The sequence below is a fragment of the Cuculus canorus genome, chromosome 9 (genome assembly GCF_017976375.1).
Source record: "Cuculus canorus isolate bCucCan1 chromosome 9, bCucCan1.pri, whole genome shotgun sequence".
Classification (NCBI taxonomy): domain Eukaryota; kingdom Metazoa; phylum Chordata; class Aves; order Cuculiformes; family Cuculidae; genus Cuculus; species Cuculus canorus.
Window position 1 is genome coordinate 5,148,824 of NC_071409.1, and position 27,484 is coordinate 5,176,307.

The window sequence follows — 27,484 nt, forward strand, 5'->3', positions numbered from 1 at the left end:
ACAATCTTCCTCTTGCAAATCTTACCCTTCAGGTCCTGAGGGCAATCCAGGCTGAACCGCCCAACATGCACAAGCCATAAAGGAACTGACTCAACTCATGGAATTCCACAGTATCTTAATGTTAGGTGACGTTTGTCTGGAAGAGGAGGAGAAGCTACCTGTGAAAGTAGGTAACCGCGTTTACTCACCTTTTTTATGACTCTGCAGCCTGCTGAGCAGCTGTTGGGACCAGATCTGTCACCAATGATTTTAAAATGTCTTACACTGGATATTAACAAGCACTCAACACTGGTAATTACTTCTGCTCTGCTTTCAGAAGGTAACTGTAGGTTCTGTGGCAGTGCTTTCCCAGGTTATTAATGCAAGCAAGATAAAGACGATTATATAGACATCTCCCTTTTCATGCTGAACTCCCCGTTTCATCTTTGTTTTGTTAAAGACAGCCTTTGATTACATAGAAAAGTAATTATCAGAAGTGTCATAGGCATGCTAAAAATAATTTCTCAGCACACAATAGATGGGTGGGTAGGTTAATTTGCCTAGTCAAGATCTCGTCTGCTTTTCATCTTGAGTGCAGAACCACTTAATTTGAAATGCATGTTCCCTTCCCTCTATTGTAGGTTTCATCTAAAAAATTTTATAATGGTTGCATTTATAATAAAGATAGGCATGACGCTTTGTATGTGTTTAATTAGCTCTCCTTCCAAATCCAGGTGGTTAAAAAGCATGAGGAAAAACTGAATGTATCCTCATCTAACTTTGGTTGAACAGCATCAGTGCTTTTAGAGCAAAAGAAGTTTCACCCTGGAGCGCGGCAGCCAGGCTGAGCTCATGTACGTGCTTCACACATCCATAATGATTCCCATTGATACTCTGCAAGCAGACAGATCAAACACAGCATTTGTTTTCCTCTTTTCCAATACAAACACTCCCTACTAACTCCATGGCACATGCCAGATGTACACCAACCAGGGAAATGACATAAGCCCATTAAATGCCTACATTAATGTGGCTGTGTGATGTGTTTGCCTGAACTCCCAATAAACCAAGCAAAGCAATTTAAAGCATGTCCAACTACAATTCCTGGCCAAAGGATCTGGGATGCAGGGATTTAATGCTGTTAATTCAGTTGAGAGACTAGGACAAAACACGATTGTACTGGGCAGGAAAATGGAAACTCAGAAGACTTTTCTTTCTGGTTTTGTTTGAGAAAGAGAGGTTAAGTAGATCTATTTGCTCTGCTAGATTGCGTAGGTAATTATCCTTGTCCAATCCCATGTTAAAAATTTATGCAGAAATGTAAGTTACTAACCATAACCGGCTGAATAATTAGATTCAAGAAAATGAAATGAATGAATGATGCTTGAGTAGATTTAACAAGTAGAGTGGACATTCTGAATCATTTGGCTCATTAAGAATGCATCCAAAAAGGAATAAACCTCAGTTCAAAACATTCAAACACCTTTGAACTATTGCCTGGGAGAGGACCCAGCAACACTGTGAACCAACAACACCTAATTCTCAGCTGCTGATGAAATAATTATTCTTCCTTTAAAGCTTCCTTAAAGCAACAGCAGTTGTGGAGCAGATACTGTCAAATGCAGAGCTGTTTAAATTACAGCTGCCATACATACTACTTGAAAAATAACTCATGACTTTTCATATTACCTCACTGAAATAATTACTAATATCCATTTCTCAGTGCCAAGAGTGGAAGAGAGTGTTAGAACAAACCTGCTGTGTTTGGAGGGAAGCAAGGGTGCGGACTCCAACAAAAGAAGCAAGACTGGTAGCTAATGAATCAGCCAGAAGGGATGGCAGAGAAAGTGTTCATTTTGTTACTGGGAGAGTTTTACCTGGTAGACTGGTGCCCCTTCCAGCCAGTACAACCCAAACTGTGAATGCTATAAGTTCCTGTTGTTCCTCTTGGATGCCAAGCGTGATTCATGAGTGTGTCACCTGGAGACACAAAGGGCGAGAGGCCACCTCAACCTAGAAGAACGAGCCCTTGGAAAAATATTCTTCACGTGCAGGGGCAAGAATATCCAAAGGAACAGGCTTGCATCTCCTCTGGCAGTCACAGTTGGCATGTGCCTCTTTTCAGCAGAGTTTAGGGTTGGCTTTCAAGTCTGCTTCAAGGCTTAAATTCACTCCTCCGAAGTAAGACACCCAACATGCTCTAGGCTGAATTTGCTTTCAGGTTAGATTAGGTACTTTACAAAAGGTGTTTATACCTTCTTGTGAAAAGCTACATGTGGCATCAATAGGTCCTGTCTTAGGTTATTTTTTCTGGGAAGAAGTCAAACTGCTCTTCCTTTGCCTGCTCTGCCTATCTGTTAAGAATGGGAAAAAAAAGATTAGGGTGTTGATTTTAACCTAAACCCACTAACTGGCCTGAAAGCTACCTACGTCTGCTATCATAGCTGAAGATGTCAGTGCTTGAGTCCACACACAAAATAAGGAGGACAACAGATTTTTCTTAATCTATCATGAGCTTTGTCACTTCCTCTTCTATTGATCTAAAATAGTGTTCATTTATATCTCCTATGCTGCTGAAGCTATTTCCTTACTCTGACCTCTAGCGAGAGAGCAACATGATTTAGCATATTTTCTTCAGCTGAATTATGGATCTATACATATACTAGGCAAGAGGTGGCTACAGGAATATCGTACTTTCATCAGCAACTTTCAAAGATGCCAAAGAGGCTCTTGAACTGATCCTTAAAGAAAGGCTTCTGTGAAAGAACAGGTAGGCAAACAAGCTCCAAAAAAAACATACATACAGAAGAAAATGATTGGTCGCTTCCATGAACATATTAAAGAAGGAAAGATTCTGATCCTTACTTAAGGGTCCACAAATTCTTGTATGGAAATTAAGTTGGAAAAAATAATTTTCTTTGTCCCATAACCCTGTTCTGCCTGATAAATGTTCACTGTTATATGTTAATAATGATTTTGCCTTACTCAGATATCTGTAATTGTTATAAATATTCCAGGATAAGGCTTTTTTCATATAAGTGATTTATAATACACACATGCTAATTGAGAAAACTGAACCTAAATTTGAATAATAATAAAATAACATATCCACTATTTGATTATTAACTGTAGGCAGTAACTCACTTTTTACTTAGAATTCCCCAGATTTTACTTGAAAAAATAAACATATGTGAAAATTATTCCAAGAAGCAGATTTAGCGTTTTCCTTTGCATGATTTTGTATATGTAATGTCACAAAGTACTCTTAAAGAGTCAAGTAAAGTCAGGTTTGAAGTCCTCTATGGAGATTCACTGACCTAAGCCCCAATGAACATCAGGAATAAGAGAACCTTGCGGGGAAACTGGACCGTGACTCCATATCAGGAGATATTTGCAGAGCAGCAATACAAACAGCCTGAACCCCAGCACCTTGGCTGAGTGATGCACTTTAAGAACCCACACACTTCTGAGCTCACCGCTATTCCTTCTTTTGTTTTCCCAACAGGGCCTCCCAGGTCAGGAACCTGCGAAATAAAGAGAATAGCAGTCGAATGCAACTCACTCCCATGCACTCATACTCATTTTATCAGGCAAAAACTACGTTAATGATGCCAGCCAAAACACTCTCAACTTCCATACCGTCAACTTCTCACTCTATTGTATAGTGTTTGTAAGAGCTGTCTGGTGGTAAATTACTGTTGGATGTTTCTGGCATTGCTCTTCCCATTTCTCTTCCAGAACTACCATGCAGTGCTCTGTACTGTTCACTTTACCCACCTGGTTCCTGCCTTTTGTCAGAGAAGCGCATCAGTTGTGCAGTGCAGGATTCAAGTCTTTAACAAGTAGCTCAGTCTGGATGCCCCTCTCCTGTAAATGGCTCCACAGCTTTTGGATTCAAACATTGGGATGCCAGTTTACCAGAGTATTCTCTAATATTTATTATTTTACAAATATTTCTGGCAGTAACATCTGGTGATGTTGTTAAACACCCATTTCTCTTAAACACAGTGTACCCAGGTAGTGTTGAGTCAGCATATCAAGCCTTCTTAGCAGGCAAATGCAATAATAGCAACAGAGAGAATGCACTGTACAACTTACTGATAACTCTGTTAGCTGAGGTGTTTGCTCAGCACTGCTCTGTGTCTGCTTTGATGGAGGTCAGAGACTCCAAGGCTTGTCCTGCAGCCTTGGAGTAGACAGTCGCGGTCAGCAGCCCATCCCCACTGCTGCCATAGTGTTCTTCGTCTGCTCCTGGTGGGCAGTTCTCATTTTGTACCCCATCAGCATCTTGCTACGGTGCCTGCCCAGATAGGACAAATCTAAAATGTAAAACGAGAAGATGTATAGCGCATGGTTTGGGCAAGGAATCATCATGCAAATTCTTAGAGGTCAGGAAGCGTGGCAAACCTAGAGAAGTGTGCAACATTAGCTAAATTTATAGTGCGTGTGACAGCATAGCACAGAAAAAATCTGAGCTAACTTTAAAGTTCAAAGCTACACAAATAGCTTTAGGTCCCTTTAACCACTTTAAGAAGGTAAGATGACTTGAAATCAAAGCTCTAAGCATCCACTACAAGTTCGCCAAACCACTGTTTCCAGTTTTACCAAGTATAGAAAAAACGTTAATGCAAGGCACGTGAGAAATGCTGGTTAAGTTGATAAAAATGTAAGTCTACAGTGGACAAACTCATGGTGCCAGTTCTCAACTTTCAAATGAGATTGTCCAAATAGTCTAGGTCTCCAAATGGCCTAATGGTCTGTTGCCCCAAAACACTTGGCCTTGCAGTAAATCCAAAGGATGCCACAGTTGAACCAGAACTCTCTCAATTATAGTCTCTCTCAAAACCCCTAGTTCATAGACTGAGACAATACCTGAGCTAGAAGAGAAATCTCTCTTCTATTAGAAAAGGGGCAAGGAAAGAAGATTTCTACAGTGTTCCTATTGCTTTATGGCTTGTCTGAAGTGCTGTTTCCCAAGAGACCTGAAGCCCAACCGGACTAAGGCATTGCTTGTGGCAGGGTACTGATGATGCTCATATCTGGAGCACTTACTGGCCAGCCATTCAGTCTCTTCCACTGATTTGGACAATTTCTATAGTCTGACTGTACAAAAATCATCACATCCTGTCATGCCAGCACTTGTACCCCATTTCCACTTCAGGAAATATTTTTTATGACATAATGTGCTACCCAGAAGACATCGGTGTTTCCATTTGCTGGAACAGGTATCAGTGAATTTATGCTCCCTCTATGGATGCTGCTGAGGTGCCTCCTCTGATAACTCCATCGCTCTCCTCTTTTGGTGTTACCAGCATGACGACTGCAGCTGTCACCTCTTTACCTGCCCCGCTTGTGCTGGCAAAGACAAGCTGAACAAACAGCAGCATGGCTTCCCCAGTACGGTTGGTGAGGGTATTTTTCTTTCCTCCCCATACTTTTTTTTTCTGGTGAGAACTATCTGTCTGAAATGTAGTAGAACTTTGACCAAAACCCCCCGATGCTGAGGTACATACAGTAATATGAGAGGCTTATGCAGAGGAGAGAAATACACAGTCCTAAGGCACGACAGCACAAGTTGCAGAGACGTGGTACCTGTGTAAGCAAGCAGAAAGCCATTTTGGTGGGCTCATTGTAAATATCTCAAAGAATAACTATTTTCAGAGTAACTCCATATTCACTATCATATTTGCAAATTAAATAAACCAAAAGCTTACGGCTGATTTCAGGCACTTGCATTTCAAGAAGCACATGGCACATTGAAATCCGTCTCTCTAAGCACAGTTTCTATATGCAAAGCACACAGAGTTGGATGAGGTTGCTAAGTATTTTAAAAATGTCATCCTTGGTGAATCCTTTTGTGAATATTAACAGTTAAGTGTCTATTATTGTTAGAGTGGTTACAAGTTTTTTATGTGCCATTAAACAATTCTTCACAGAAGCCAGAAAGACGTGTTTTTTTCCTGAGAAAATCAGTATAAGAGAAAATAAGGTTGTGTCTCTGTAGTATCCAACTGACAACCTGATCAGAGATGAAGCAATAGACTGAATTATTTCCCGACTGAAAGTTTTGAGCAATCAGTTCACTAGAAATCTTAAGTTTGGCTAACTACGTATCTTGGCATTAGTTATAAACAAGCCTGGCCCGGGAGAGGTGCAGTGCCATCTCAGCAGACCGCAACAGCAATAGGATGCCACTAAAAGACATCACAATATCCGTGATGGACTTTCACAGGCAGGCATGGCTGGCATTTACCCAAACCACTCACACAGGGGATAACTAGAAAGGAGAGCGCATGTTTTTGCCATCTAGACCAAAAGTGCCACATGTAAGGCATAACGAATATCTATGCATCAGTCTAAACCATACAGATGTGGGGCAAAGGTAGGGTCCAGGCATGCCTGCTTGGGCTTATCGTTGAAAGGCTGTTCTGTTGAGAGCTGCTGCCCAACTGTCCAAATCGGGATGTATTTAAAACTTACAGTTTTAAGGAATACCAGAAATCTTGACACAGTTATTTCCCTATTCCTTTCCTCCCTTCACTAAATACCCTCAAAACATTTAGAAAAAGAAATTAAGGTATCAAGTCCTATAGATCATTTATTTACTAAATCAGGATACATTAAAAAGAAAGTAAAATCATGAAAACAGCTGACTTCAGTAAGACTTGCACATGCTCCCTCCCAAGTGACTTCGGGGGTTACTCAGCTATTTCTATGGCATAGCTGGGCTCCATTCATACACCTCACTTCTCTAGAGATTATGTACACATTAAATGCATTTAATCATCAAGTTTAGGTACCATTTTGAGCAACTGGGCAGTGCTCTGAGGGTATTATAAAAGCAAGCTCCTAGCATGAAGTCACAGTAGCTGAACAGCTTTCAGAACGAGAAAAATTTACTGCTTCTTTCTTTTTTTTTTGGATTCTCGGAGCACCAAACACTGCTTTAGTTCTTGAATGTCGACATGAGGAAAACCAAAATTATTCTATAAAAGCCTGAAGGGTGGATACACACGATCATTAAAGTGTTCAGTTTTTCCAAGTGGGGCTTTTTAAAGATGTCAATTTAAGAAACTGAGCTTTGCAACCTGTTATTGCACAGAGCACTGAAATGGAACAGGGAGAAACTGAAGCATGAAGGAGGAGGCAGCTGAAGGTGACCTCAAGGAAAACTGGAAAGGATTAAAGTGCTAGGCGGGGAAGCTTGTTAGCGGTGCATTTCTTTATGCTGTACCAGCCACATTTTCAACAGACTACTGAACAAGACCACTACAGAAAAATTATGGTAGAGAAGCACACAATTACCTGATAAGTAACCGCACTTACAAAGTAATCCCTTGTCGGTGGCAATACCAGGAAAATAGCTGGCTCTTTCCAGCCTGTTGCAGGCAACTGACCTATTTAATTCTTAAAGGGGAATTGGAGATGCAAACATTTTAAGTTGCAGAGGCAAAGCTGCTTTCTAAGACAAGAGAAAATGCAACAGGAACATAATGTAGTGACATTATTCCCTGTTTGTTCTGCTTTGCTGTGGTATCATCTGACAGCACTGGAGCAATGCAGAATTCTAGAAAATGAGTCTCAAATAGGAGGTGCATCAGAGTAACCGTCTACAGATTCTACACTAGGTAACAAAGCAGCTCTCTCGGATATATCTGCAACAGTGCACATTCAAGCCCGGATTTCCCATTCAAATTTATTCCACCACTGACACTGGAACTTTCAAAGAAGCAAGCACTTCTCTAGTCATATGCTTTCAGTTCTTCTCTTTTGGGGATTCCCGTGTGCAATAGGGACACTTTGCAGGGCTGAAAAGGTATGAAGAATATCTTCAAATTGAAAAAGAATACATTACATTTACATCAAAAAAGGGAATAACGTTAGTCAGCATCAATACTCCCCCTATAAAGCATGTGTGTCATTAATGAGACCGGATCTCTGATCATTTGATGTATTCTAAAACTCATTTGAGGAGGAAATGGGAAGACGGTTCAGCAGATTGAGCTCTTCAGAAGACAGGCTGTTTATTCCTTCAGTGACCAACTAAGTAGGACCTCAGCTGTTGCCATGGTAAAAAAAAAATTATACCCATTGCAGAAAAACTGCTTATTCCCAGGGCTGAGTCCTAGCTTACTATATATTGTTAGAAATGCCTCTTTCACTGCAGAAGTCTTAATATTTATCTTTTGCCCTATAATCTCTCTATAAAAGAGGAGAGATGAGCCCCCATCTAGTATGACTGGTCCACATAAACTTAGTGACCATGTAGTGTCCATTTGTAGATGGACAGAATATTTTTAGCGTAAATCCAGTGAGGTTATGAGAACTTACACTTAAAATACACGGGGAATCTTAAAACAGAAATCAGAATCTCTCTTACAACAATAACTACCGTGAACTTGTTCTTACCACACTATTTGCTGTTAATCTCTACTTGTATGCACCTTCCCATGGTGTGAAAGGACTAACAGGAGATACATGCTGAAAGTCTGCCTAATGCTGTGATGAATCCAGCTGGAAACCTTAATAGTCATTAAGCCATCCATAATGTGCTGTCATTGAGGAAACCAGAGGGCAAATTTATCTCTCTCTCACGCAGCTGAGAAGGGGATTCTTGGAGATAAATTAGTTTCTGTTCAACCAGACCTGAAAGAACTACAAGTAAGCATTTCTTGGTAAGTAAGGATTGTTGTGGTACTGTTCCTGTGCACTGTAAGTTTCTTAACAGCAAGCTTGATTCTGGAATATTCTTCAAATGCATAAAAACAGGCAAACAAATGTATTTTGACTCCTCCTCTCAAATGATAGCATAGGTGCCTTTTAGGCAGTTAGCAGGCTATTTTTGATGGAAAATTAACTCATCTGTGAGTCTTGGGCTAAGAGGTGCAAAAGTGTTAACTTTCCTGTCCAAGGCTGATACATGGCAGATTCAGCCATTTAGAGGCATCAGGTTTCTTCTTTTTTTCCTCTTTTCTCTTTTAAAAGGTATGCTGGGCTGCTGTTTTCAGATTAGCGCAGCGCTTTTGTTTCCATGACTTTGCAAAAGCTTTCTCATTTTCAACTATGGGAACTCAAGCAAAGAGCTGCACTTGTCATTTGTCTGCAGTTTTTCACACAACAAGTGCTTTCTGGACTATTTCAGCTGTTACTCAAAATAAATCGTTGTTAAACCAGATGAACATTTAGGGACACTTCCCCATGCCTAACGCAACGAAGATCAGCTGCAGCTGGGGGAAAGGGAGCAACAACAAAAAAAGAAGCAACTCCTTGAGAGCCTCCAGACACTACTTTGCTGACCAAGTGCTAAAAAAGCAGTTAAGGAATCAAGTTACCATTATAGCCAATAAACTACAAACTTGGAAAACAGACTTTCTTCTGGTGCAAGATATGAGTTATCATGCACACAGCACCACCTTACTTATGCATTTAATTCCTGTAACGTTCAAATGCGTGGGACGGCTACTGGAGTAGTAAGTCCAATGGCTCTAAGTAACCCACAGAGACATCTAAACATCCAGCGTCACAATTCCCAGGGATACAAATATCCTTCGTTAGCAGCAGAGCTAAAGTTTGCTTTCCTATACATTCATCTCCCACAACTGATTGAGAGCTTTAACTGAAACTTTGGCTGAGATCTCATTCCCTGGTGACTTCTCCAAAGCCTCGCAATGTTCAGACTCTGGCTGTGGTGTTTCCTTCTACAAGGGCACTTCATTGACATTCTTGGCCCAAACACCATCTATTTTGAAGAAACTTGTTTGACTATAATTTTCACTGTTGCCTCAGAGAAATTTGACTGAAATTAGCCAACAGGGAGAGAAATAGATTGGTAGAGGTAATTGGAGAGACACAGAGCAGGCTGTCAAGGGTAATGGGAATTCATTAGTCTTTTTTCCCTCAGAAGCCAGGCTAAAACCTGTGGAAAGCAGGACAATTTCTCTAGCATAATGGACAACAATATCCAACACGCACTCTGGCTGTTGTTCTTAATCTCTGAACCAAACAGAACTGAGCATAAAGCGACACAAGTTTCCAGTCCTTTTCTGAAACTGACTCTCAATCTTAGTTTGAAATAAAATCATTTGCCACTTCATTCAAAGACAAACAGTCCTGACACCAGGCCTCATCCTGGCTCTCCTGGGCTAATTGTTCCTTAAGTTTTACCCATCTGCACTCCCAGGTGATCAATATCTGTAGTGAAAATGATGCAAAGCACAGGCGTAATGCCCTGGTTTATTCCATACCAGAGGAACACAAAAGATCCAACTGCAACCTAGGAAGTTCTACACTTTTTCTTCTAAATCCTAACCCAACAGCTAGCTGAGTCACCAGTATCTTCCCAAAATTCATTGTAGACCTAGTACAATGACCTAAATTTAGAGGAGAGCATAATCCAGTAAAATTGAAGTTTTCAAAAATGCTTTTGCAGAGAAACACCTCAGCCTTCACCAAACTCCAGAACTAAATGTAAGTTAGGACCTATCATGACATCATCTACTCATCCTAGTGCAGAACTTTGTACACAGAATCTCTGTGACATGAAACTGCATCCATAACAAAACCCCAGCTTTACCCCAGAGGTAAAGTTATGAGCACACGGTGGTACAGACAACTTAAAAGTCTTTGAGACACAGAGAATGCAACACAGGCTGCAGATTTTCAGTCCTTTTCTGAAAGCCTATTCTAAGCTTCAGCTTTAAACATGAGCAAAGACACTATCCAGAATACGTTTTCATGAAAGAATGCACACGGAAATGAAACATTCTGACATCTTCCTTGCAAAAATGCTCTCTGCATGACACTGTCATTCGAAAGATATAACTCCCATTCAAGAAGAGGTTTTCAATCTGTACAAATTTATTTTTCTTGGCTGAGACAAAGCACAAGCTTTTTAAGTAAAAGTAAATCATAGAATAGTTTGGGTTAGAAGGAACCTTAACGATCATCCGGTTCCAGTCCCCCTGCCATGGACACGGATACCTCCCACTGGATCAGGGGGCACAAAGTCCCATCCAACCTGGCCTTGAACACCTCCAGGTACAGGGCAGCCATGGTGTCTCTCCACCCTCACGGGAAAAAATTTCTTATGAATACTGACTCTAAGTCTCCCCTCTTTCAGCTTAAAACCATTACCTCTCATCCTGTTCCTGCACTCCCTGATGAAGAGCTCCTCCCCTGCTTTCTTGGAGCCCCTTTAAGTACTGGAAGGTCGCTATAAGATCTATCTGCAGCCTTCTCTTCTCCAGGCTGAACAACCCCAACTCTCTCAGCCTGTTCTTGCACGGGTGGTGCTCCAGCCCCCAGATCATCTTTATGGCCTCCTTTACACTTGCTTTAACAGATCAATGTCCTTCCTGTGCCGAAGATCCCTGAACTGGATTCAAGACTCCAAGTAAGGTCTCACGGGAACCCAGTAGAGGAACAGACTCTCCTCCTTCTACCTGCTGGTCATGCTGCATTTGATGCAGCCCAGGATATGGTTGGCCTTCTGAGCTGTAAACACACATTGGTGGCTCATGTTAAACTTCTCATCCACCAGCACCTCCAAATCCTTCTTCGGGGCTGCTTGCAATCTATTCTCCTCCCAGTCTGTAATTGTGCTTGGGATTGCCCTGATCCCAGTGTAGGACCTTGCACTTAAACATCATGAGGTTCTCACAGGCCCACCTCTCTAGGTCCCTCTTGATCACAGAATCACAGAATCACAAGGTTGGAAAGGACCCATTGGATCATCGAGTCCAACCATTCCTAACACTCCCTAAACCATGTCCCTAAGCACTTCATCCACCCTTTCCTTAAACACCTCCAGGGAAGGCGACTCGACCCCCTCCCTGGGCAGCTGTTCCAGTACCCAATGACTCTTACTGTGAAGAATTTTTTTCTGATATCCAACCTGAACCTCCCCTGACGGAGCTTCAGGCCATTCCCTCTAGTCCTGTCCCCTGTCACTTGGGAGCAGAGCCCAGCTCCCTCCTCTCCACAACCTCCTTTCAGGTAGTTGTAGAGAGCAATAAGGTCTCCCCTCAGCCTCCTCTTCTCCAGGCTAAACAACCCCAGCTCTCTCAGCCGCTCCTCATAAGACTTGTTCTCCAGCCCCCTCACCAGCTTTGTTGCTCTTCTCTGGACACACTCCAGAGCCTCAACATCCTTCTTGTGGTGAGGGGCCCAGAACTGAACACAGTACTCAAGGTGCGGTCTCACCAGTGCTGAGTACAGAGGGAGAATCACCGCCCTGGACCTGCTGGTGACCCCATTTCTGATACAAGCCAAGATGCCGTTGGCCTTCTTGGCCACCTGGGCACACTGCTGGCTCATGTTCAGTCGGCTGTCAACCAGCACCCCCAGGTCCTTCTCTTCCGTGCAGCTCTCCAGCCATTCTTCCCCCAGTCTGTAGCGCTGCATAGGGTTGTTGTGCCCCAAGTGCAGGACCCGGCATTTGGCCTTGTTGAATCTCATCCCATTGGTCTCGGCCCAGCAGTCCAGCCTGTTCAGATCCCTTTGCAGAGCCTCCCTACCCTCCAGCAGGTAGATGGCATCCCCTCTGGTAAAAGTTGCAGGGAGACCTTTGAGCACCTTCCAGTATTGAAAGGGAGCCTAGAAAAAAGCTAGAGAGGGGCTCTTTAAGAGGGAGGACAGGGATAGAATGAGGGGGAACAGTTTTAAATTGAAAGAGGGGAGGCTTAGATTAGATCTTAGGAAGAAATGTTTTCCTGTGAGGGTGGTGAGGCACTGGGACAGGTCGCCCAGAGAAGTTGTGGCTGCCCCAAGCCTGGAGGGGTTCAAGGCCAGGGTGGAGGAGACTTTGAGCAACCCGAGCCAGTGGGTAGCGTCTCTATGCGTGGCAAGGGAGTTGAAACTGGGCGGGCTGTAAGGTCCCTTCCAACCCAAACCATTCTATGATTACATGATGAAAAATTGAACATTTTCACCCACTTACTCAGTTCTCAAATGACACAAAAGACTTCAAAGTGACGCAGTGCCTGAGCCAGACCTGGAAGATTGTTTCACTCTGTGCATATCCAAATTTTATATTAGCTGTCTTTAACAGTGTGACTTTTTGCCCTCAGGAGTTAGCACACATGGAAAAATATCCAGGGATTGTGCTGCTTTGCAGTTATGAGGCAAGTAGACAGATCGGACAGAGTCATGTAGTAAAATGGATGGAAAATAGTCACTCTTCATTACAAATTTAGATGCTTCTGTCAGTTTAAATCATAGCTCAGTATGAGGAACATGTTCACAGCAGCTTCTCAGGGATATAGTTTCATGACTTCTACCCACACAGACAGGAAATGCTTTATCATATTCACAGTGACTTTTGAACACTTACTGACCGAGATGATGGGTTCTAACATAAAGGCAGCGCTGCTAAGCCACATAGTGATACTGCTCACAATATTAGTTCCTTAGTCACCATCCAGAAAGGAGCATCAGCTCAGGTGATTAAATGCTACCGGCTGGAATAGTGGTGAGAAAACAAGGCCAGACATGGCGTAATTCACCAGGCTTGGTACCATCGCACAGGCCTACTTCTGTAACACTCTTAGCTTCTTGACTGTCCTCACTCTTATTTCTTCCCAGAGCAAGTAGAGTACCTGAGCTGCAGCAGGAGAACCTGGGGACAGCAAATAGGACAGCTCTGGCTTGAGAATGAGTTTACAACAGCTCCTCTGAAAATTATTTCTAGTTTTTCCTAAGCATTCTGAAGTCATTGAATGGGCACTCGCTGTGTGGTGCACTGTCGCTGTTGAGACACGACACGGTGATGTGGAAGCAAGTTTCTTTATTGATGTTACAGAGCTGACCGGCCAGTGCTTGATCTTACGCGCGCCTCTTATACCCTTGAATAACACACGCGTCTCCGCATGATTGGATTAGCTTACACATAAACAATCTGTGAATGGATAGTGCTACTTTCATGCATGGTCCTATATTGTCTGCCCACTTCCCGTCCCATGATCTCCTTCCGGGTGCATTAATCAGGGGTCCTCAGCCCGCTGTGGACCCCACAGTGCACAGACTACATGATATCCACCGCACAAAGACCTTTTGATTCATTCACCAGTTTGTCAGACACCAACATGACCACTGCAAAGGAAAAGTTATGGAGAGGGAGAAGATGACAGTTAAACACTGACAAGGGACCTGAATGGACCCAAAGGGAACGTGTCTGACCCCTCACAGGTACTGGGCTGCTGCTCTCCCTTCTCAGGCTGCACTTTCAGTGTTTTTGGTATGTCCATGCTGATACAAATATAAGTGAAGATTTAGTTTTACTGCATCAGATTCCCCAGTTGCTTCCCCCTGTACATCACCAACTTCCACAAGCTCCATAAAAATCAGAACTTGCACAGAATCTCAATGTCAGGAACCCGAGTAGAAGCAAGTCTATCTGCAGGCACCCATGGGTCCCTCTGATCAGAGGCCTGCAGGCCACGGGGAAAGATGGCAACCAGGCCCGTGGAAGCTCAGCTATCTCTGCAGGCAGCTAAACGTGTTTGCTGTTTGGACTATTTCTATTTTATTCTCTATTAAAAACCCTGTGCAGTTCCAGTTGAGAAGATGGCTTGAGATGGTGGATATGAAGGCCTGAGAAAAATTCACCGAGTCCGTGCCATGTTGCCAGGAGGTTTTATGCTGATTTAGGACTGTACTCGGGCTACTCAACACAAGTTCCTCTCCTGGGTACTGCGATTGCTTTTGTAGTGCCCTTAAAGAGCCAGAATTCAACAGGCTAGGGCAAAGGCCATCTGAATCACCACTACAGTTTGGAGGCCCGAGTAAAGCACAAGACAGGTGATGTGGATACGGCTTCTAACGTTGCCCATGGATTACAGAGAGAACTTTATATCAAAGCTAATTTACAATTTAAATGTCTGTACCGGGTTTGGGTTTTTTCTTATGCTTTCAGGCTACAAACCCCAAGAAAGCATTCACATTGAAGACCAACAATTCCTACGAACTTGATTTACAAATTCCATGTGGTGCGAGGTCAAATACATTGGATAAATAAATTGTTCAGAGGCCATAAAAAAAAGGGGTAAAACTCAAAGCCCCATGAAATCAACTAAAAAATCCCTAATTTTGCCTTCATTAGGACTGGGATTTGGCTCATAATCTGATATTCCCTGCCATGCTACTGGATCATCACAATGTGTGAAGTCAGATGAGACTTGAAGGCATCTCCCCATCTACAGAAATCCAGCGTTAAACGGTCTGTTTTCTCCCTCATTCTTAATGAAATTCTAGCATTTAGAGGACTGCCTCATGCATCTAGTGACTGAAATATATCTGCTAAATCCAAGCTTCTAATACAACTTTTCCACGTTCTGTTTTCAAATTCTTTAACCACTGCCGCAACTCCCAACTCTCCGTCTCAGAGTTACACTTTCTGGAAGGGCTTTAAAGACATTTATTTCCATAGCTGGTTTTCTGCTTCATTAAGTCCAGACAATAAGAATGTGGCTGTGAGAGATTTGAGTTATCTTGGGGTGCAATAGTTTAATGACTCAATTACTTCTTTGATTGACCAGTTCCATGGACAAGGATTGTCAGGATCACTATGGAGATACAGCTAAAGCTCTGTAAAAGTTGAACAGATTTAGGCATTTTTAGAAACGCATTGTAATGAAGCTTTAGTTTTAAGACTTCCAATATTGACTCTAAGCCCAACGGGAACTCCTTCTGGCTTTATTTCTCCACAAAACAACTACAAGTGCTTCTTTACAGCAGAAGCTCTATTTCAATCAGTTCAGGTTTGCTATAGCCAAAGTGCTGTATTACTTTGAAATGTAACAATTGCAAGCTCTCTGCTTTAACTTGCATGCACTTAAGCGCCTGGTTGATGAAAACTGGAATTTCTCCTGCCTTCCCCTGGGTGATCTGCCTGTCTTTACAACCATTGTGCTGTTGTGCCCTGTTGCCACTGAAATACCGCATGAGAAACCTGTAAATTTATCCACCTTACAGACATCTTCTCATTTGTGATCTTCAGAGATCCTATAAGCTTAGCCCATGGGCTGGGCAGCAGCTGGATGCAAGACTGAAGACAAAGCCAGTGTACAGAGACAAAGCTGGCAATCGGGTCAGCCAGGGCTTCTTGAGTTCTTCCACAGAAAGACATGGGGGGCAAGCTTCAGCACAGCGCCTTGTAGGTACCTGCCAGACTCTGATCACATCAAGGCACCAACGCAACAAGTGATCCCACAGAAATATGGAAATCAAGAGTCTAATGACACTTAACCCAACAAATACTCTGTTCATTCTGAGAAAAAAAAACGCAGTCTAGCACTGAAACAGCCGAAAGGGAGAACAGCACTACATACTAAATCTAAACACTAAAACCCTGGGTTTCTCAGCCACTAAAACAGAATTCTATGAGCTGCTGTACCCAAAAAAGAAACTTGTCCTAAGGAAATGCTTATTTTTGGATATTGCAGCAAGATAAATATTTTGTGACCTTATATTATAGCCAACCTGAAGAGTTACCCAGAGGATACTACACGGACATCAACAGCTAACCAGGGGGTCCTACCTACATAAATCAACAGCAAGTTTCCCACCAAATGCAACAGTCAGAAAGTCAGTCTTTATTTAGTAATGGTATACAGAAAAATTGCACTTGATTGGTGGGGACTGGTATTGTGGGGTGCTCTGGGTTAGTTTTGTAAACACCCTTCTTTACTTTGATATGGGAGCCTCAGAGCTACCCCTGAATTTTAGTTTATTTGTCCTCTTAACATTTAAGAAAAGCCCTTTTAAAAAAGATCTTCAAAGATAAAACTGCTTGCCAGCAGTCATACAGTACCTGTAATGGTTTACACCAGCAGTGAACTGAAAGAAAATCTTTGGCAACCAAGGCAATAACCATCATATTTTGCATATTATATTCAAAGTATTGCAGAGATGAGTCACAGTCCCTTTGGTTTCTGGATTCTCACATATTAATAAAAAATATCTTTTTTTCAAAAAGCATGATAAGACTCGACTAAAAATGCATTTACTTTTAGATTCAGCAGCAAAGCTGATATGCCACATTTCAAATGTGCTGATGAAGAGAGGGAACAGACATTTATTTTCACAAAAGAGAATTTAGTGCAAATCAAACACAACTCAAGCAGAAAAATAATTTATCAGCGTACCCTCCTAATGAGAAAAGAAAAAAAAGAGATGGAAGCACATATTTTTTTAGCAGCATAACAACATTAGCTAGAGAACATTAAATAATTAGTTGGCAGTGGTGAGCCTTGGCTTCAACTTCTTTGCTATGAATGAGTTTTGCATTGCAAAGCAGGTTTGTAAAATTTAACAGTGTTTTCACACCATAAATTTTTTTCTTACGTTAAGTATCTCAAAACTAGATGGGCTTCAAGGCAGCTGCATCCTGGCAAAATAAAAGGGAAGATTAACAAAGACGCAAATGGAAGTTAAACATCCAGCATCCTGACTTTCAAGATGACTTTCAGTGGGAACCAAGAGCCCCGAAGCATCCCAGCAGACCCCTTCAACATCTTCTGTGGAGTCCCCCCCAAATACAGAATGGCAGGAACAGCCCCTACATTTTCTATTTCCCTAAAAGGTAGAGCACATCAGCTTTCCTCTCGGCCACACTAACAGACACACATCGCTCAGGTCTCCACCTCATATACAAGTAGGTGTGAGATAGAGAGGTCCCAGCTGCTTTCTGTGGCACATCAGATCACAAGATAATAAATAGCCTGAGGGACAGAGAAAGGTGGCGTAAATTAAGTTATACTTAAGTGGCTCTAAAGGTTTTTTTGAGCCCAACACTTACAATCCCTTTTGAAGATAACAGTCTCATCTAGGTGAGTCCAGGAAACCAACCTAAGTTTAGAAACAGAATTATCTCTACAGAAGGCAGTCCTGAAATGAGTAGAAAGCTGTTCCTGTCAAAGGGAAGAGACAGCTTTTTCAATAGTTCACCAAAACATCTGTAAATGTATTTCTCTTCAGCATCAAGAGTAGCACAAATAAAGACAGATTCTGCCTCTATTTTTTAAAAATAAGAATTGGTAATTTAATTCCTCAGGAAATGCGTTCTTCCCTTCCCCTCCTCCCAGATGTTTTTCTCTTGGCATTAGCCTCAACTCAATACAGCACAGTCATCCGTTTTACGAGTGATATAGTTCCCAGCAGCAAATAACGAGGAAGGGAAAACTTGCTCAGAAAAAATGGGAGGATAAACCCAAGCTTTTCAGTAACAGTGATGAAATACATAATAAAGGGCAGCTGCCACTGAATTCTTTTATTATCAGACAGATCAGTGGAGTCCACCTTACGCATACATTTTTATTTATATCTGCTACCTGTCAGGATATGACTAATTTCTACACAGACAGCAGCATGATTTACTGGGCACACTGATGCATATGGCACAGCTGCGCCACCAGGAATGCGAGTGCTGACTCTCTGGTGACTTTTAAACAACTGCATCACCAAAGTATTTTGTAGCCTTGAAGGTCAGACCAACACTGTGCAATAATGTTAAGTTTTCCCATTACAGAAATAGCTGCAAGCATATGACAATCAGGAAAGAGAGATAAAACGTCTGGAGCACAAGTCTTATGAGGAATGTCTGAGAGAACTCAGATCATTTAGCCTGGAGGAGGCTGAGGGAAGATCTCATCCCTCCCTACAGCCCCGGGAAAGGAGGTTGTATAGAGGTGGGTGCTGGTCTCCTCTCCCAAGTAATGAGGGATAGGATGAGAGGAAATGGCTTCAAAGTTGTGCCAGGGGAAGTTTAAACTGGATATCAAGAAAAAAATCTTTACCGAAAGAGCGGTAAAGCATTGGAACCGGCTGCCCAGGGAAGCAGTCTCCATCCCTAGAGATGTTCAATAAAACACGTAGACATGGCACTTTGGGACATGGTTTAGTAGGCACAGTGGGGTTGGGTTGGACTGGATGATCTTAAAGTTTTTTTCCAGCCTTAAAGATACTGTGATTTTATGATAAACACTGGTGTGTTTTGCACTAATTGCAGTATACCCTTCAACTGTATTACAAAAAAGGCCAAAGATGATACTGTGCATTGGCGGTTTAACATAAGCATCTCACTGATGTTCCTGAATCAAACGCGATCAAATGAAAATATTTACTTCGGCAAGTTACAACAGCAGAATCAGGCCAACAGAAGGATGCAAGTAAAATTACAAGGTTGTATTTCAATGGTACTACAATTTCCTGCATAGCCAAAAGGGAATTTAGTGCCTATACAGCAACAGAAAAACTTCTACAAAATGTACACGTCACTGCTGCAAACCAGCAATTTAGACAGAAGATACAGAAAAGACAATCCAAGAGAGCCAGTTTGAGCTAATTGCTGTGGCAGCACAAAAGCTGAGCCAGCTGTGCTCTTCATTAACTACAAGACACAATAGCTGACTGATTATTTAGATTGTTTGTAGGAATAGGAAGTATTTTAAAATAATAATTAAAAAGACAGCATTATTACTGTGGAAAGCAGCGAGGAAGGCAACCTAAGTCACTTGTCCATACGCAAGATACTTCCTCAGGCTACTCAAAATCAAAAGAAACCCAGTTAAAAAGAAGGTAATCAAGGAAACCACTTGTCTCAAATCTAAGGGACATATGACAAAAGTGGCTCTTCAGAGGGCTGTCTGCACACCAGTTATATCATTTCATATGGACTGCTGCTAGGGCAGTAAATTAGCGCACAGTTTTGACACAAAGTCAGGTTTTGAGGCAACTTCCCAGCAGAACTAACCTAATTAGTTTAAAGACAAAGCCTGATAGACTTATGAATGATATTATAGGCCACAAGTTCCCATAGCAAGGGCCTGGATTTAATCACACAAGAATCCCCCTTTCGGTCCTGCATTGATAAGCCACTGAAGACCAATTTCTCCTCACGTGACTGTAGAGTGACACGGATGCTCCTCAGCCCTTCCACAAATGCCACAGAAGAGTGACAATGTGGGTTTCCAGCTGGCTGACAGAGTGGCAAACCTCTTCGAGAGCCGGGCAAGGGTATTTCTGGATCGCACAGATTATTTACTAAGTGTTCTTTTCTAAACTTTTACTAGGTAGTCTGCAGTCACCATTCCCAGGCCAATTTTAAACCACAGGCGGCCTGCAAAGCACACTTTCTTAGTGGTAATGCTACACCTATGGATGAAGGTGTCATTTCTAGAAGGTTTATAATAAATCCCCAGGAGATGTATTATGTTCTACATAAACAGCAGTACCATAAGCCGGTATGACAACGTGTTGGATGGTTTCATCTCATGAGCAACTTACTGACTTTCTAGAGTCTACAAGGTTTACCAGCTACAAAAATAATCTCTAATATGAACCTGTAGAAAAATATCAGCAGTCAAAATTTAAAATGCAACCTTCTGCACCTATATCAAGATTTCTACTAGAGATTCTGTCTTTTAACTCATACATACATTCCCAAGTTATCAGTCATGTAAAGCGCTAACATCTTTACACATTGAAGTATTCAAGCTCCATCCAGGCTATTCAAGGTACAATACCACACTATTTTGATACCTCAGAGCCCCACGTCTTTGCTTTGTTGCCTCTAGTTAAAATTCTTAGTCTGAATCATGCTTACATATAAAATATTTATATAAAGCAGCTTTGTATTTCTAGAGTGCTATACCCTCATCTCAGGAAAGCAGGGACATAACAGACTCAGCCCTGCAAATTAATTCAGCAGCGAGTGGAGTAGATGGTTCACTTCATTTGTTAACTCTAAAGCTTGCTGTTTAGTACCCAATACCTACAACGCTTGGTTTTTCTTTAGTGTGTGTCAAGCTTTTTTGATTATGACTATCTAATTAGCAATCAGAAATTACGAATACAGAAAGAACCCTGCATTATAAAAAGCTCAGTAAGTAGTTAGAATAAAACACCCTAACAAATTGAACTTAGTGTTTTATATGTGCATCTCTTGTCACCTGAAATAAATAATTCCCACATTTCACATCCTGGGCGAAAAGATAAGCAAGCTCAAACGTACTTCCTTCAGTTCTGTGGGACAGGAAAGATGTAATTTATGAAAGTGACTTTATGTGGTACTCCTGCGAGCGCTGTGACACATGCATGATTTACTAGTTGCTCACCCTGCCTGTGCTGCATGTAATTTTGACTGCATGCTGATTTTCACCTTGAAAGTGCTTTCGTAGACTCTGAGGCTTCTCCTCCTGCTATATACCTTATATTCATGGTAGGAGACTTTTGATGGCCTGTAAACAAGGAAACGAGCAGAGTAAATCAATCTTGTAGGTATCCATGTAACTTTGCCTCCCTTAACGCAGCCTTACTGACTTCCTACTAATCTGGAAAAGTTTACAGCGGGGTGCAGGGAGGGGTAGAAACACTGCTTGGAGAACAATGACTCAAATTGCTTTAGCTGGTATGCAATTCCCATAAGATCATACCACTCTGTCTGCACAGAAATTCTTACGACTAGAAAAACAGTGAGGAAATCATGTTTCTGTGTAAAAAGCTGCTTTTGATAGAAGGGGGATAAAATTTCACCATGAAAAGACATAATTGCGCCTGAACAAATTCACCATTTTGCCCAGAGGGAGAGGTTCAGTCATTGACACCATGAATAGGAGCACTGGCTGGCAGAAAGAGCAAACTATGCACTGGATCAAGTTTTCACATACTTGCAAAACTATCATTTTTCATATTAAGTGAAAACTGGTAGTATTCTATACCTCTGTCTTCAGTGCTCTCAATCACCATCAGTCCAGGGACCAGAAATCCCAAGGTCAAGAACAAGCCCTCACCTTCAGAGTCAAAAGTTCAGAATGACCTTTTAGAAAAATAGGGACTTTTCACCAAGTCCCTCGAGGGCTCCTGGAGGTTACGCTGCTTTTTGAATGAACTGTTTTTTTAAACACTTCAAATTAATAGGCTAAATATCAGCTCTGCTAAATAAAACCAGTTATTACAGGTGGAAATGCTTTTCTTCCCATTGCAACCCTGAAGCCTTCAAAAGCTAAACCAAGAGGAAGTCAAACGAACAATTAGGTTGACTGCAAAAAAGCCAACCATACGCTGGGCTGCATCCAAAGCGGTGGGACCAGCAGGGTGAGGGTGGGGATTCTGTCCCTCTGCTCCACTCTTGTGACACCTCACCTGGAGTCTTCTGTTCAGTCCTGGAGTACTCAGCACAGGAAGTTCATGGATCCGTCAGAGTCCAGAGAAAGCCACAAAGGTGATATGGGTCTGGAACACCTCCTGTGCAAAGACAGGCTGAGAGTGTTGGGGTTATTCAGCCTGGAGAAAGCTTCAGGGAGACCTTTTAGCAGCCTTCCAGTACTTAAAGGGGCTCCAGGAAAGCTGGGGGGGATCTCTGTCAGGGAATACAGAGATAGGACAAGGAAGAATGGGTTTAAGCTATCAGAGGGGAGATTTAGATGTGATATTAGGAAAAATTCTTTCCCTGTAAGGAAAAAATTTGCCTGCTGGTACAGGTTGCCCAGAGAAGTCATGGATGCCCCACCTCATGTTGACGATGGCATTTATTTCTTTGTAGAGTCTGGATAAAGATGCAGCTGCACCCCTACATGCTGCAGCATTTTCTACCTACCAAATCAATTAATAACACCAGGAAGAGAGTAAGCTAAGGTTTTCCATAAGGCAAAAACAGGTAACATGTAATACACTCAGACTGACACCAGCCCCATCAGTAAGGAAAAGCAGCAGTCATTCCTTGCATTTTATTTCATACCCATTTCCAGACCAAACTCGTTATGGAACCTGAAAGAAAGGAATGCTAAGTTACAGGATCTCAGTTAAGCTTAGGGCTGAGCTGCATGTTCCTGTGCCACTAATGTATTCGTGGATGTATGAACAATTTCCAGATGTTTGGCAAAATAAAGTGCTTGGGGATTCTTGCAATTCATCTGCCATGAAGACAAAGCAGCAAGGAGTCTTTGGCAGAAAAAGTGAAATACAAGTGCTTGAGTCTTACTTTATACACCCACGCCCTTTTCAGTCTATAGCATCAAGTGTCCAGATAAGTCCTCCTCAATCTCTAATTTATAAACAAAATCACTGTAGATTTTACCTGTGCTGCATCATAAGGAGGTATCTCTAGTTTTGCGCAACTACACTGTTTTTGTGCTTTCTGCCCAAACTGAATGATGTCCTGCTAGCAACAACTTGTAGAGTACATAAAGACTTTGTGAAAAGGTGACTGTCAGTAAAGTTTTAGCTTTGGTTACAGCACTCTGAAATCCATCAACTATAAAGGCTTATGCTTTGCACTACATCATCTCTCATCTGTAATACCCGTAAATATCTTTGCTTCAACGCGTAAGCTACAAAGGAAGCTCTCCAGCTTCCAAGTTACTTAGGGCTGGCAACGCTCCTCTGAGAAACAAGTCCTTTACAAAGGTATCAGAACAGCAAAGCAAGGCTCCTCCACCTTCTGCATCTTGTTCCAACAAGTACAAGGCAACCTGGGTGCGAAGCTTATATAAAGCTAAGTTAACCTAACTCTTCATTTCAATGGAAAAATGAAAGAATAAGGGTTTCTGAAATCAATTATTAGAGCTGCATTTTAATTTAGTACAGGCAACTTGAGGAATAAGTAGAGCGTTAATAAAAGAGCATAGATTTAAACTAGATAATGAAGAAATGTTTACAATGAGGATGGTGATTGGAACCACGTGCCCACAGAGGTGGTGGATGACCCCATCCCTGGAAACATTCAAGGTCAGGGTTGACAGGGCTCTAAGAAACCTGGTCTGCTTGAAGAGGACACTTCTCACTGCAGGGTGGTTTGACTGAATGACCTCTAAAGGCCCCTTCCAACCCAAAGCATTCTGTGATCCTGAAGTTTCTCATCTGCAGTCTGCCAGGAAATAGATGCAATACCATGAGGACTTAATGCTGCATCATCGTGTTATGCTGCAGTGCCACCAAGTCAGTACCAAAATGCAGGAAGTTTGGTACATGCTGAAGCCTGAGTGCAATCACCCATCACAGCTCAAGAAAAACGGCAACATTAATCAGTCTATTCACCAATGCCACAATTCAAACACCCCAGCAGACAGCTAACATACACAACTGGGTGAGAAAAAGCTCTGGTCTATAGACTAGGATCTATTGCATACAACAAAACTTATTTCAGTGTGAATTTGCTCTTTGACTTCTAAATAAAAAACACAACATCACTAATATGTCATTTTGAGAACACTACTCCTATGGAGTAATTAGAGAGTCCCTTTTCCGTTATGCAAAGCTTCACTGACTGGTATCTTATTTTTTTACTTTGGTTTTAGCCCTATTTCCACACAAGGGTGAATTAGCCAGGCTCAGTATGGAAATCACTGTCTTTTCTTATATATAGCTCAGCTCATTTTTTTCCCAGAGTGACTCCACTGACACACCACTCTCATCCTGCATTTAGCAGGGACTACCAGGCTTCTTGCTCAGTCACGACTGGCATTTAGTCCATCAGTTTATAATGTTTGTAGATGTTACTTTTAGAGGAGCTTTTTTCTTTTCAATGCTGACTTCAGTTTTCTCGTAGAAAACGTGATGTGCTGACTCAGATCATCTTGCTTTCTCCATCCATCGCTCCTTTAAGACCAGAAGTCTGCAGCTCAAAAAAAACGGTAGAACCACACACAAGGAAATAAACATCCAGTAACTAGATGTTAAGTCAAATCCGGAGAAGAACTAGGTGGTTTCTTTGTCCCTTGTTAAGAATTTAAGCCCATCTCTTTCTCCAGCTAACTTTTGGATCTGGCTTCAGCCAAGAGGGGCAAATCTGAGTGCACAAGAAAGCTGCAGCTTTACTCCACCTCCCCTCAAAGCTGCATTGGGACACAAGGCTGAGGAGAAACCAAGTATTAGCAATGTTCCTCTACTCATTGCCCAGAAAAAGCAAACTAGAAAGACTGGATACAAGATGCATATAGTACATAACACTGAAAACATCAGTTCGGAGCCTCACTCATCCCAAGGACTCAAATAGAAAGTTGCTATGGTTTTGAACTGCTTGTCTTCTCCAGATGCTGCCTCTTTACCTGTAGGTGATGGGGAATATACAGTTCTGGCTGAACTGAGCTATGGGGAACTGCAAGCTCAAACTGGTTCACCCCTGTATGGTTAAAACATTTCAGTGTGTGTGGTTTTAACAGCTCTAAGCTGCTGTTGCTTGAGAGGTAATATCCCATTTACATCCAAGCTATAAAATCTTGGCAATATTCCCCTCTGTTTGTAACAGTTGGGGACTAGGGCAAATATTCTTCTCTCTAATGAGGAAAGGTCAATATTTTTTATACTGGTTCTGCAAGGGTTTTTTTTTTTTTTAGTACTGCAAAGAAAGCACTTCAAATCTTTGTCTATTGCCAGAATGAATTAGGGAATAATACCGGACCACCCCACAAGCATAGCTGGATGGTTGTCATTTTTCAGTATTTCCCCTCAACTAGCCTCTTAGGAAAACGTGTGAATGATAATAGATCATTCTTGTTTCAAGTAATTCAAACCATATTGCCAAGTCTTTAAACATATCCAGCATGAGTCCAGCTGGAGTTCCCAAAGCAGCTTGCAAGTTATTCGATCCCTGCAACAGCCAGGAAACATTTGTAGTGGCAGAGCAAGATAATATAAACTCTGTACACTTTTACCAATAGCTACACTTCAGAAGAGAAAAAAACAGCTGAAGGAAGGACAGCATGAAAGCACCTGAGGACTATCACAAAAATTTACCAGCTTAGAAATGAGTTCCACTTGCCCGCCTTTAGCAGCCAGAGGAAAAAAGTTATTTGCACATCATCAAGAATTATTTCCTATAGGAAACAATATTTGTGGACAGCAGGAGGAACAGCACTTTGTCTTCAGCTGTTTCCAGACAAGGGGGAAGCAAACAGATTTCTTTCCTAGAATCTTCTGCTCCTGGATATGGCCGAAAAAAGGGAATACCTATGGAAATGCATTGCGACTTCTCTTCTTGCACAATGTCCCACCTCTGGAAACACCTGTCTGTTTTGGTTTTTTTTTTTAGTAAAATCAGAGTCATTACTTTTTCAGAATTCACTTTTTTTATACGCAAAGGAGAAATTCAGAACTCCCTTTTGAGGTGTGCTCTCCCTTCAGAATCTGCACACGCAAGGCTCCACTGACACTGATTTTAGCCAATCTACCTTGAGTGAATATTGAACAGTACTATGAGAAATAGTGTTTTCAGAGGAGGGTAGAATACACAAACATTTCCAATTGACCTTCTCCTGAAGATGTTGAGGAGCTAGAGACAGCACAAAGCCAAGCGTGGCCTTGGAAGGTATTTATACTACTACCTTCCCAAAGCAAGAACTTGGCATAGCTAAACTGGGATAAAAATTCTGTGAAGCTGTACTAGGAGAGCTTCATTATTCCCTTAAATGGCAATTACTGGCAAAGGGGATCACTTTTTTCACACCATTTTAAGAGTTATACATCTAATCTCAGATAGTGAAAAGAGTAAAAATAAAACCATTCACATGGTCTTCTCATGCCTTCAGGTCCATTTCTGCATTGTGGTTCCTGTTACGGCAAGCACACTTTCTCTTGCTCTAACTCAGAGACGTCAAGTGACTTGCAGATTTTTATGTTTTCCAGAGAAATTCTCAACCCGTAACTTGGAAGATGATAGCTTATCACCAACAAGTTCGTTTGGATCACACATCACCAGTCACCTCCATTTCAGTATTCCTCAATCCTTGCTTAATGCAGAGACTTACCTTCACCACATACAAGGGCTCCACACACATCGAGTTAGATGTCACCTTGGAAGTGCTGGGTTTTCCTTCTGTACTCATTACAGAATCACAGAATCACAAGGTTGGAAAGGACCCATTGGATCATCGAGTCCAACCATTCCTAACACTCCCTAAACCATGTCCCTCAGCACTTCATCCACCCGTTCCTTAAACGCCTCCAGGGACGGTGACTCAACCACCTCCCTGGGCAGCCTCTGCCAGTGCCCGATGACTCTTTCTGTGAAGAATTTTTTTCTGATATCCAACCTGAACCTCCCCTGGTGGAGCTTCAGGCCATTCCCTCTTGTCCTGTCCCCTGTCACCTGGGAGAAGAGCCCAGCTCCCTCCTCTCCACAACCTCCTTTCAGGTAGTTGTAGAGAGTAATAAGGTCTCCCCTCAGCCTCCTCTTCTCCAGGCTAAAATTTTAGCAACTCCATTGCTGCAATACTCCCTCATTTTACCTTTAGCCAAAGCCTAACCTGAGTGAACACAAAGATTTCATGGGAGTCTTGCTGGACCTTACGGATGTGGGATTGCTGTTCCTAAAGATGGGCATGTTCATTGCTGCAATCCATTTTAAGTCTACAAAATTCCTTCCCTGGAAAACTAGAAGAAAATTGGATGCAACAAGAAGGTCTTAAGTTGAATGAGCCCGGAATAAAACCCTGTAATATTTAAGTCAAACAAGTAACCAACAATATTAAGAGAAGCAGAAAAGCAGGAGGACTGATAGGCGATTTGTATTTAA

At 42.0% G+C, this 27,484-nt stretch overlaps 1 long non-coding RNA gene across 3 annotated transcripts in view; it reads right to left on the reverse strand.

The window, feature by feature from the left end:
* The window catches only part of LOC128853037 (uncharacterized), a 37,770-nt gene extending 33,478 nt beyond the window's left edge, over window positions 1-4,292 (reverse strand). For 2 of the 3 annotated variants that reach the window (XR_008451255.1, XR_008451257.1), the window contains exons 1-3: window positions 4,078-4,292; window positions 3,456-3,503; window positions 1,857-1,959 (exon numbers count right to left, since the gene is read on the reverse strand). This is a non-coding gene — a long non-coding RNA (uncharacterized LOC128853037). The remainder of the gene's footprint in view (window positions 1-1,856; window positions 1,960-3,455; window positions 3,504-4,077) is intronic. The other variant, XR_008451256.1, reaches the window with a different exon arrangement.
* Between the last annotated feature and the right edge of the window lie 23,192 nt (window positions 4,293-27,484).